The sequence below is a fragment of the Schistocerca gregaria genome, chromosome 2, assembly GCF_023897955.1.
Source record: "Schistocerca gregaria isolate iqSchGreg1 chromosome 2, iqSchGreg1.2, whole genome shotgun sequence".
Taxonomy (NCBI): Eukaryota; Metazoa; Arthropoda; class Insecta; order Orthoptera; family Acrididae; genus Schistocerca; species Schistocerca gregaria.
Window position 1 is genome coordinate 771076818 of NC_064921.1, and position 12506 is coordinate 771089323.

At 36.4% G+C, this 12506-nt stretch overlaps 1 protein-coding gene across 3 annotated transcripts in view; it reads left to right on the top strand.

Annotated features, from left to right (window-relative positions):
- Window positions 1-12506, top strand: part of LOC126335001 (exostosin-3-like) — a 269093-nt gene that overhangs the window by 233836 nt on the left and 22751 nt on the right. The gene's annotated exons all lie outside the window — the stretch shown is intronic.

The following is a 12506-nucleotide window of genomic DNA, read 5'->3' on the forward strand; positions in this document are numbered from 1 at the left end:
ACTACTTTAAGTTTCTTGTTTCCTAGTACAATCTCCTCAGTGTCATCTGACTTAATTAGACTACATTCCATTTTCCTTGTTCTGCTTTTGTTGATGTTCATCTTATGTCTTCCTTTCAAGACACTGTCCATTCCTTCCAACTGCTCTTCCAAGTCCTTACTCTCTTATGTTCGTCATTATCCCAAGACAACTGTGACAGCTTTTAATTCAGTTTTATCTTGGAGTCAAGCCAGCTTATACGATTATCGTTCACCAGCTCATGGTTAAATATCTATCGAGTGAAGACGTCCACGACCATCAATCGTCGATCCTAACATTTTTTTTCTGGAGTGCATTGTCTCTTTCACACAGACACGAGGCGAAAACTCTTCAATCAGTATTTAAGGATAAATTCTGTCTTAAGGATTCGCCATCTGTCGTAATTTTAGAGGCAATGCATTTTAGTTGCTGTGGTATTGTACCTGTGTATCAAAGACACTGCCATTACATGTTTTACGCAGATCGTATCTATTTTTCTTAATTTATTTCCTTTCAGAAATATTTTTGTATTAGGATTATCATCACCGCTCTTATTCTACTATTTCACGTTGGGCTATCTCCCTTTCAAAAAGTAGGAATTCAGTTATTTTAGTTTATGACAGTCACAGACATTTGCTATATCATATAATTTTCTAGTGATGTGTTTTATATGATATGTTTGACAGCGCTCCTTTCCAAAATAGGCAAACCTGTTGAATAAGGAGTTGAAAAGTATGAAGTCACTAATCTTTTGGCACAGATTTATTATCTTTAGTGAACACACAACAGTGTACCACATACATCCAATGTACAACGTTGTATGACTTCATGTTATCGTGGCTGAAGATAAACTCAACTGAATGTTATTACAAGCCACTTTTTTTTATTACAACCAATTATGTCACAAATAACGACCGCAGGCACCATCCGCAATGACGGCGGTTTATTCCTCTGCGGTGTGCCTCTGGCCAAGCGGTGATGTTGGCCAATCTTCCGAAAGCAGTACCTATGTAGGAAATTCGTTTAGTCCTTGTATCTACTCCCACTCGTACATGGAAAACGTTACTACCTACAGTATCTAACACTATGTATTAAAAATTGAACTATATTAACATTTATGGAGCAAATGTTCCTTACCACATATCGTGTTCCCATCTCTGAGGCAGTGCATACTATAATCCCAAGCTATCTGTCCATCCCCCTTCCCAGTGTTATGCCATATTGGTGGAATCCAGTCATACGCTTACATTCTGTTACTTACAGAGACTTAGCTCAAACTAAATACAAAAATTATTTTTATAAATGAAACTTAGATATAAACTGAAAATTGAATAATGCGAACTAGTACACAAATGGTAAACACTTCATTTAGCTACTGATTTATATAAAAGCGGTTATATTAATATCTATTGTCACAAATTCTTTCAGTGCCTTCACACATTTCACTTAGTGGCTTTACCTATCTCCAGAAGCCTAAAATCAATCAAAATATGAGCCCCAATGAATTAAATGGCATCACAAATCCATACAATGGATCTGATTGATTATGATGAATATTATTAATAGTGCATAACAATGTTTCATTCTGACAGAGTGTTAATTCTCTCAATATTTGCTGTTAGAGTTTACAGCATTGTACACACTTATTTCGACAATGTCCTGATAAATGAATGCAGTTGTAAGAATGACATTCAAATGTTTTGTGTTTTTAAGGTACACTTTCTGACATGTTCCACACCCACAAGAATAATCCTTCTTTTGGGTCTATTGAACGAAAGCTGAATCTAATCTATTCTAATCTATGTTAACTACAGTCCTTTCCAGGAGATTGATCACAGCTGGATTGACATGTGCTAAAGGTACTATGTTCCACTCATTAATTAAGAGATAAAAACATTACTTCAGAAGACTTGGTTGTTAGGAGACACAGTTCACAGACATAACAATTTGTAAGTTCCACAATAACAAACATCAGCCATATTGCTCCATTGCTGCCAACTTAATTCTATCACATAAAATACACATGTCTAGGGCATGTGAACTACGGCAATGTCATTTCACCCTGACCCTGCCACCGGCGTCACTTCTAAAACTATATATAGACAGTATCTGTACTTCCATCTTTTTATAGATGGCACATTAAAATGCTGGAACCGGTTGCCAAATAAAATAAGATTTAAAACTGACGGCTGAAACTTGTTTAATTTGACATTCTCAATATATAGACATGTCTCTCCCAACCAGTTTAGAGGATTTGAGGTCAAACAAAAAATAAACAGGTAAAAATACTGAATATACTTCATAGCAGAAGTAAAGTTCCTGATAGCAAGCAGCATTTTAACCCAATATACTAAAACATTCATATTTCTTTACGTATCACTCGAATATGTAATAAAATATGGGGGTTCCTCTTTAAAAAATACGCATTGGATATCCGTTTGACCTATGGCGGTGGCATCTAGCGGGCCAACCATAGCGCCATCTGGTTTACCCCTTCAAGCTTTACAAGTTTCGTTATTTGCAGGTTTTTCGTTTGACGCTTATTTCTTGAGATATTTGGCCTGGTCAATGGACCACCCTGTATGCCTTACAATTCTCCTAAATTATGTATCTATTTATTTATTAGTTACTTGAACATATGTCACTGTCAGATAACTGTTAGTGTTAAATTACTTAGTTTTTTGTGTAGAAGAACCTTTGTCTCTTGTTATTTGAATGAATTAATATTCCTCGTATCCATTTTGTCCTGGGACTTGAATGCTGATAATTACAGCTTCACCTTTTAACCCTCTGACGGATATTTAAGTTATTCTTTCAGTCAATAGACACTTAACATGGTTTTGATTGTTAAAGTAATAGCATGAACGCATTTAGATCCTGTAAGTCTTTTAGTCTTAAGTAGTACTCTTCCACTAAGCGTAAGATTTCTGTCACATTGACTCATTTCAGCCTACACATTTAGGACACTCTGGCCCTCGTTTGACATGCTGCCCAGCGAGTGAAGTCACAGGTTTTGCTTTCCCCCTCCCCCCCCCCCACTGGAAAATCACACCTCCTACAACTCCCTCTACATTAATGCTAGTGTGAGGACGTCCTTGCCTTGTGTAGTCTTCTAGACTCACACACTTTCCTGCCTCGTAATGTGAATTATCCTGTAGATTACTTTATTGTAATGCTATGCCACTTTCATTCTTAATTATATTCATATATGTAACTGGAGATCTACTGCTACCTTGTTTGCAACACGCAGAAAATCCTGTTCTCAGGGTCAGCGGTTTTAATGAAGACTTCTAACTTAACACTGAAACATTTATTCGTTATTATTTCCCTTAGCATAATTATCATCAGTGTACAAATACTTAATATTTGTGGTTGTATTACTATTACATTAGACTGATTCTTATCAGTAACTTCTTAATTACATTATCTTTCTTAATATATCTGCAAATATTTCTCTATAGCGATTTTCTTTAGTGTTTGGTGCTTTTACCTGAACTTGGTAGAACTGGTTTTTGTGTGCCTCTGGTTGCCACCTATAGCTGATACAGTTCCCCAAATCACTAACTGAATTACGAAAACTAAAACAGGTACCTTACCCTTAATTCTACAACCAGTAAGGTTTTTACAAAACTATGAAGTATCTAAGCTCTTTATTTTAAAGGGAAAATGTTGCACTACATCGAGGTACATTACCTTATGGGTTTCGTTTACTTCTTGTGGGCATGGAATACTTTGTATCGCGTTCATCTCTCTGCCTTCCTTATTACATGACACATATGTAACTTTCCTCTATTATCTAGTTGTCTAATGTAAGGTATTCAAAACTTTCTTATGTATTCAGTACTCTATAAATTCAATGTTGCATAAAACTTTAGTCTTACTCATTTAAGAGTGTTTCTCGACCATTTCCTGTGGGCCCTCATTTCGATAAAAAACTTCTATTAAGTTCAGAATTACTCTCATGCACTTTCACGATTACTAGTTCTACAGAGTGAAATTTTGGTGTCGGAACTGCTGGCTTATATTTCCTTAATCTATGTGAAAAACTCATAGTTAACATCTGTTTAAAACGTTTATTCGGTATTTTATTGCTCACTGTCTGACCTGTAGGCCACCCCCCAACTTCGATAATAACGATTCACCAATTACAGTAATTTTCTTCTGAGAATTTCTTTTGGTAATACTTCCATACTTATGTGTGGTAGTTATTTAACTCGGTCTCAAGCTTGAACAACCTTCAGACACATATGTTACGACAACTACGAAAATATATAGGGCATCTACTATCTATCTCCTTCATTGCCCTTTCAGCAGGGTGGCTCCAGAGCGGCTACTTGTATTTCTTTACTTGTTAAGTCCTAAATTCGTCCAAAAAGCCTTTATAATATGGTCCCACCAAACTGACTACCATTAATTTGAATATGATGTACAGTGTGCTCGAAAATTCCTGTTACCAATTTCTGTGAATTGTAGAGGGGATTGTGTGCATTATGCTTTGAATAGTGCATCTGGAAATGTGCCACATCCGTTCTATGATAGTTTCAACTTAGATGTTAAAGTCATACGCGTCTGCTTGAGGAAATGCTTTAGACCAGATGCAACGCAATTGTTAGGTAACAGTTCGAAAGGAAACATAACGAAACATCTAATAATCACTTAAGCAGATTTTTTTGTATCAACACTTAACATTAAATGTTTACATTAATCCAAAACAGAAAAGAACCCAGCAAACTGTACATACAAAACAGTATTGATGCAATAACAACAAGAGCTCCACCTGGCGCCCACAACTGTAGTTACAGTTCTGGTACACACTCTCCATCGCATCTGGTGTATCTTCAGAGTCTTGTGCAGCAGCCAGAACTCGTGGTGACAGACTTTTCGTCTCTACAGAAGCCTTGTAAACTATAAACTGTGCATAGGACCCCACAAGAAGTAATCTGTATGAGCTACATTCGGTGATGGCTGTGGCAACGCGTTTGGACCACCTCAGCTGTTCCATCTTTCCCATACCGCCTGATGAAATGTCTCCTAACTACACATGAGCATTGAGACAAAGTTGAAACAAATGAGACCTCAGTCACAATTTCTAGTTTTATTAACCAGGTTTCAACACTTCTAAGAGTGCCTTCAACAGAATTTAAATGTTTAAAGTTGCCTATAACATAATTACAAATTCATGAGAAAAGAAGTTTTTTATATAAAAGTGTAAGTACTGACTAACAATACAAGACAGAGACAGTACTTACATGTCACGTATAAAATAAATAACGGCTTTAGCCACAATTTTTTTTTAAAAAAGAATTCATGAGGGCGAGCCACTATGGGTTTCTCAAATTTGTAAAGGAATGGCATGTGCGCCCGTGTTAACCAGTACAGGTAGGTGAAGGTGATACCAAGAGAGCCATCTAGTAGGCGTAAATATATTTAGGCTACTTAACATTTAAAATATAGATAGCTGAATGTTAGAAGGAACAGAATTTAGTATTTGAACTCACAGGCAAAGTTTTATATGACAGCAGCAGACATGGTAACAGTTTGCTTATGTAAAAGCATAGAAATACAGTTTGGAAACCGAAAACTGATTAACAGCACAAAAATAAGCAGTACTTACACGTCACGTATAAAATAAATATAAAGTGAAACAGCGTTAGTCACAATTTAAAGTAAAATGTGCGGAAGGCGAGCCACTGTGGGCTGCTCACATATGTCGTGCTTGAGACTAAGATGCCCGCTTTAACGACTGTGGGCAAGTGAACATTACACCGAGAGTACCATCTAGGAGCCGCACATACAAGTTGGCTACTTAACATTCAAGTGTAGACAGAGGAATATTATGAAGAACTATATTCAGTACATGATGTAAAAGGCAATATATTATCAAACTTTCACTCTCTTGGAAACATCATTTCAAATTAGCATTCTGTTGCAGAAGTCCTATCATATCAAGATGTAAAATATTCATAACAGGTAAATATCTTCTATAGCACTATACCATCCCAACGACTCACTTGAGCTGCTTTTTATGTCACAAGTATGCACACTTTGCCGTAGCTTCTACCGTTTCAGGATCACATCTAATACCTGTAGAACTGACAATGTGCACTAAATATATTGCCTCTACAGTTCCGAAAGTCACTTTACTGAGTTTTACCATGTTTCCCTTTACAAGAAAGTTTTGTAATATCTTGTATGATACAGTATGTGTTTCATCTAATTTTCAGTTACCACCATCACGTTGTTTGCATGCAAAATTAACTTCTGAAACAGTTGTGGCTCTACATTTTGATCTAATGCTCTTAAAAAACACTGACATACACTTCAAACCGAAGAGAACGGGTTTAAAAAAAATACGACGTCCTTTAAGAAAGTAGTGCAGTTACAGGCCTTGAACTAGGATGTAGAGGCACCTGCCAGTACGTGACAGTCTCATCAAGCAGCTTATACATTTCACACCTTCTAGTTTTGCTAAGATCTCTACAAAATTACTGGTTGGTTTCTTTCCAACCAGAAGTAGGGATTTAAAATACTAGCATTAATAACTACCCAAATATTACAGGAGACAGGGGCTACTTGTAACACTTTTTTCCAAAGTTCATATATCTCAACCCAAACCATGTATCCATGAGGGACAAATTCCTAACATAAGCACATCATTCTAACTTCAGAAAACTGTTTTTGTCCCAGTTATGACTTCGGATTATTAAGCTCTGTATTAAAGTTGTCGCTAATTTGCATAATGTAACAACTTACCCCAGAATGGCATATATTGTTACACTCTACAGGGTTCATTTTTACATAATTAAAGAGAAATATCTTTTGGTTCTATAGCACAAATTTTCTTAATCAGTAATCTTAATCCAAGAGAAACGATTTTTGATTGTAATAAAGCATCTACACTACTGGCCATTAAAAAATGCTACACCACGAAGATGACGTGATACAGACGCGAAATTTAACCGACAGGAAGAAGATACTGTGATACGCAAATGATTAGCTTTCCAGAGCATTCACACAAGGTTGGCGCCGGTGGTGACACTTACAAGGTGCAGATATGAGGAAAGTTTCCAACCGATTCCTCATACACAAACAGCAGTTGACCGGCGTTGCCAGGTGAAACGTTGTTGTGATGCCACGTGTAAGGAGGAGAAACGCGTATCATCACATGCCCGACTTCGATAAAGGACGGATTGTAGCCCGTCTCGATTGCGTTTTATCGTATCGCGACATTGGTGCTCGCGTTGGTCGACATCCAATGACTGTTAGCAGAATATGGAATCGGTGGGTTCAGGAGGGTAATACGGAACGCCGTGGTGGATCCCAACGACCTCGTATCACTAGCAGTCGAGATGACAGACATCTTATCTGCATGGCTGTAGCGGATCGTGCAGCCACATCTCGATCCCTGAGTCAACAGATGGGGACGTTTCCAAGACAACAACCATCTGCACGAACAGTTCGACGACGTCTGCAGCAGCATGGACTATTAGCTCGGAGACCATGGCTGAGGTTACCCTTGACGCTGTATCACAGACAGGAGCGCCTGCGACGGTGTACTCACCGACGAACCTGGGTGCACGAATGGCAAAACGTCATTTTTTGTATGAATCCAGGTTCTCTTTACACCATCATGATGGTCGCATCCGTGTTTGGCGACATCGCAGTGAACGCACATTGGAAGCGTGTATTCGTCATCGCCATACTGGCGTATCACCCGGTGTGATGGTATGGGGTGCCAAGTGTCTCGGCCACTTCTTGTTGGCATTGACAGCACTTTGAACAGTGGACGTTACATTTCAGATGTGTTACGACTTGTTGCTCTAACCTTCAATCGATCCCTGCGTAACCCTACATTGCAGGATAATGCACGACTGCATGTTGCAGGTCCTGTACGGGCCTTTCTGGATACAGAAAATGTTCGACTGCTGCCCTGGCCAGCACATTCTCCAGATCTCTCGCCAATTTAAAACGTCTGGTGAATGGTGGCCGAGGAACTGGTTCGTCACAATACGCCAGTCACTACTCTTAATAAACTGTGGTATCGTCTTGTAGGTGCATGGGCAGCTGTACCTGTACACGCCATCCAAGCTCTGTTTGACTCAATGCCCAGGCGTATCAAGGCCGTTATTACGGCCACAGGTGGTTATTCCAGGTACTGATTTCTCATGATCTGTGCACCCAAATTGCGTGAAAATGTAATCACATGTCAGTTCTAGTATAATATATCTGTGAAATTAATACCCATTTATCATCTGCATTTCTTCTTGGTGTAGTAATTTTAATGACCAGTAGTGTAATATGATAATATGAACAACATACTGATAGTGACTTACAGAATAATTACAGAGTCATCCTTTTCTACATCTACAATGACACTCTGCAAACCACACTCAAGTGCCTGGAAGAGGGCTCATCGAACCACCTTCACAAGAGTTCTCTATTATTCCAATCTCAAAAAGCTTGCAGAAAAAGCCTCTATGTATCCTTGTGAGCTCGGATTTGCATTTTATTACAATTGTCGTTTCGTCGTTTCTCCCTATGTAGGAAGATGTCAACAAAATACTTTCGCATTCAGAGGAGAAGGTTGGTGACTGAAATTTTGTGAGAACATACTGCCACAACGAAAAGCCCCTTTGTTTCAATTACATGTACCCCAAATCCTGTGTCATCTCAGTAACACTCTCTCCCCTATTCCGTGATAATATAAAATGTGCACCCCTTCTCTGCACTTTCTCAGTGTACTCAATTAATCCTATTTCGTAAGGATCCCACACCAAGCAACAGTACTGCAAAATAGGATGGACAAGCATAACATAGGCCGTCTCTTTAGTACATCTGTTACATTTTCAAAGTGTTCTTTTAATAAAAGGCAGTGTCTGGTTTGCCTTCCCCACAACATTTTCTGTGTGTTCTTTCAAATGTAAATTATTTGTAAATCTAATTGCTAGGTAGTCAGTTGAACTTACCACCTCTAGATTTGACTTATTTATCGTGTAACCGAAATTTGGAAGATCCCTTTTAGCACTACTGTAGATGACCTCACATTTGTCATTAATTAGGGTCACCTGCAGTTTTTGCTCCATACAAAATTCATTTTCTGCAATGTTTTGCAATTTGATTTAATCTTTTGATGATATCACCTGATGATAAACGAGAGCATCGTCTGTAAACAACCTATGACAGTTGCTTAGATTGTCTCCTAAATCATTTATATACATAAGGAGCAGCAGAGGGCCTATAACACGACCTTGTGGAACGCCAGAAATCACTTTAATTTTACTCAGTGACTTTCCATCAATTACTACAAACTGTGACATCTCTGAGAGGAAATTACAAATCCAGTCACATAACTGAGACGATGTTTCATAAGCACAAATATGTCAAAAGCCTTTTGAAAATATAGAAATACAGAATCAATTTGAAATTCCTTGTCAATAGCACTCAACAAGTCGTGTGTGAGTTGTACGTGGGTCACCTGAGCGCACTAGGAGATTTTTAGCAAACAAACCCAACCCAATCACAAAATCGAATATTTTATTAGTAAAAAGGGAAAATAAGAAAATAATAAATCATTATCAAACAGTTCAAAAGTTTTGATTCCATCTGAAAAAAAAATCACAAAGGGAATTTTTCAACTTTTCTATTTTCTCAGCTTCTCATCCTTCGAGGTTTTTTCCAAATCTTTTTAGCGACTTCCTAACATGTGCTCTTCTTCTACATCTGTCACCTGTAGCGCTCCTTCAACAGCGTATTTATGTTCAATGATCGCCATTGCTTGGCTGGGCTGCCTACTCCTGCTCTGGGGCAACCAGGACACAGGCAGTTTTGTATGTACAGTTGGTATTTTGACAGACTAAGTTGGTTCAAATTTAGTCACTTTCGTCTGTTTATTTTGAGCGTAAATAAATTATTTTCTGCACATTTCCATGACCCAGCCCTTTTGGAGTTGTGATTTTCACAGGCTTGAGATTAAGTGAGGAAAGTCAAAGTCTTCTATCTCGAAGAATTTCTGAGTCCCAGATGCACGTCGATAGGAAGTATTTTCTGGAAATTGTTTTTGCCATAATAGTTTTATTTTTAAGGATAATTGAATTCTGATTGCATTTTTGTATCGGACATTACCACTGGAAAGCTGCTACCCACAGCACACGAAAGTAAGGGGGGCTGCATAACTCGCAGGGGCTAGAGGCAAATATTGATTGTTAATTTATCAGAAAAAAATTAGTTGATTCTAAAAATTCAAATTGCCAGCGTAATCTGCATAACAAATGCTACTCAGAAAAAAATATAGTGAAAAAATTAAATATCATCTTCTTATTGGAATACAAAATTTTTCAGTTTTTGTTTCTTCGTAGTTTCTTAAAATGTATCAGGAAGGTATATAAGCCTGAAGTTAACGTTCTATAAACTTTTTTAAAATTTTTATTCGTTCATATAACTAAAATTGTTCACTCAAAATTGTATGCTGAGCATTATATGTTAAATTGTTTTCACCACACATGAGTATGAAGGCAATCGAATCATTTGGAAATTTGTCATTAAAAGTTGCAACTAATTTCATTGTAGTTTTCTGTGTAGCTAACAGATGATTCTCATAGACAGATTTATAGCACAGATGGAATAATTTTCAATAAAACTGAATGTAATCACATTAACATAACCAATAAGTTGTGTGACTTTCTCAAAATCAAGGAAAGCATCATAAGCTTTCAAAAATTTATTTGGTGGATCTAGATTCCATATTTCGTGAGGAAATATTTCATTGCTCCCATTCTTTACATAGATATTTCGCAATTTAACATGATCAGATAAAGAAGACTCAGGTAACTTATAATTTTTTCTTTTTGTCTGGAAAACGACGAATAGGAAATATGGCATATCAATTTCAAATAATTATAATCGTTAGTGATATCTAGTTCAAAATTTCTCATTCCACGTAATCCAGCAATATCCTTTGTTTGTTGTTCAAAGAAATATACAGGCATATTTGTATTTTTTTAGTCCTTCTTCTCTAACTGGAGTGAATACTCTGGTTCATAGCTAACTCTAGGCATACGCATTTACATCTATTCTACAAAAAATTTACCTTCTTTTGGATAAGAACCTCATATTTCAACTCAGCATCATTTTTATCAGCACCTCTGAAAAGGATTTTCCAGCATATTTTGGACAATCTGTACCATTAGTAACAGTAATACTGAAGTTCATTGACAGCTGTGAATGATTATTATGAACTCAGTCATCTCCAATATTTATACTAATCTCTGTGTAGTTGCCGGGGAGATTTAGCCTATTTTTAGTTTTCTCATTCACAGGGAACAAGAAAAACTGGTAGCTCTCAACTTTTTTCATCATTTATAAAGATAAAAATTGTTAAGACATTTCTAAAACAGCTGCTAGATAAGCACCACTAAAATCAATCAAATTATCATTCTCATCAGTTACAGTAATTTCTAAACCTTGGATAGGTTCAAACACTGGAATAATGTGGGTCAGGAATTATTTTGCCTCCAAAATCAATATTCAGTTTAAATGAAGCAATAATATTAATTTCTCGACGAAAATGATCAGTATGTTTCACATACTTTCCATCGGCTAGATTAAAATATGGAATCGAATGGAATAGTTTTAGGAACAACATAAGCAACAGTCTTTCCATTATCATAAAGAATTTGAATGCTAAATTATTAAAGATGTCCAATACTATCTTTATATCTATATATAATTTTACATCATTTGCAAAGATTGCTGGTTTCAAAACTTCATTAGCTTTAATGGTTATGTTACGTTTTCTCAAATGAATAAATTTCTCTATGTTTTTTAAACTAAGCTGACTTACACTAGGCTCTATTCTTTCTCTGTCACAATAAAGCTTATTATTTTTCGATGTAATATATGGAGTTGAAAGACAAATAAAAATGAACCAGTGCATCATTACTAAAGCTATATCGTACAGGTATGGTTAATCTTTTCTTGATAACAAATCATTTATCACTCAACTGACTTATTAATAAAAATATTATTAAATAAATGGAAACCGACTAGGAACTACAAATAAGAATTCCAGGGAACAAATCAAAATACAAACATGATACGTTTTTACCAAATGCTATTTAATATTCAGTCATCAATAACTACATTAATGATTGACAATTATACTCTTGCACCAGAATGATTTAACTGGGAAATAGTTAATAAGTTGTACATTTATTCTAAATGTTTGGATCAACCAAAATGTTAGGAATTTATAAAAGTGTTGAAAGGAATTGAATATAAGAATAATGAGCAGATTACTGCTTTGGTTGAAAATAATGATGAAATAATCCCACTAGATAAATGAAGATAGTTCTGTTGATGTTTCAGATGACTTCATTACAGTAAATGAAGATGTAATTAGAGAATATTTTACTACAGGTAGAAATAAACAAATAGAATGTTTCTATTTAGTTCAAAGTTAATCAGAAGTACCAAAAAATAGACAGAGGTAC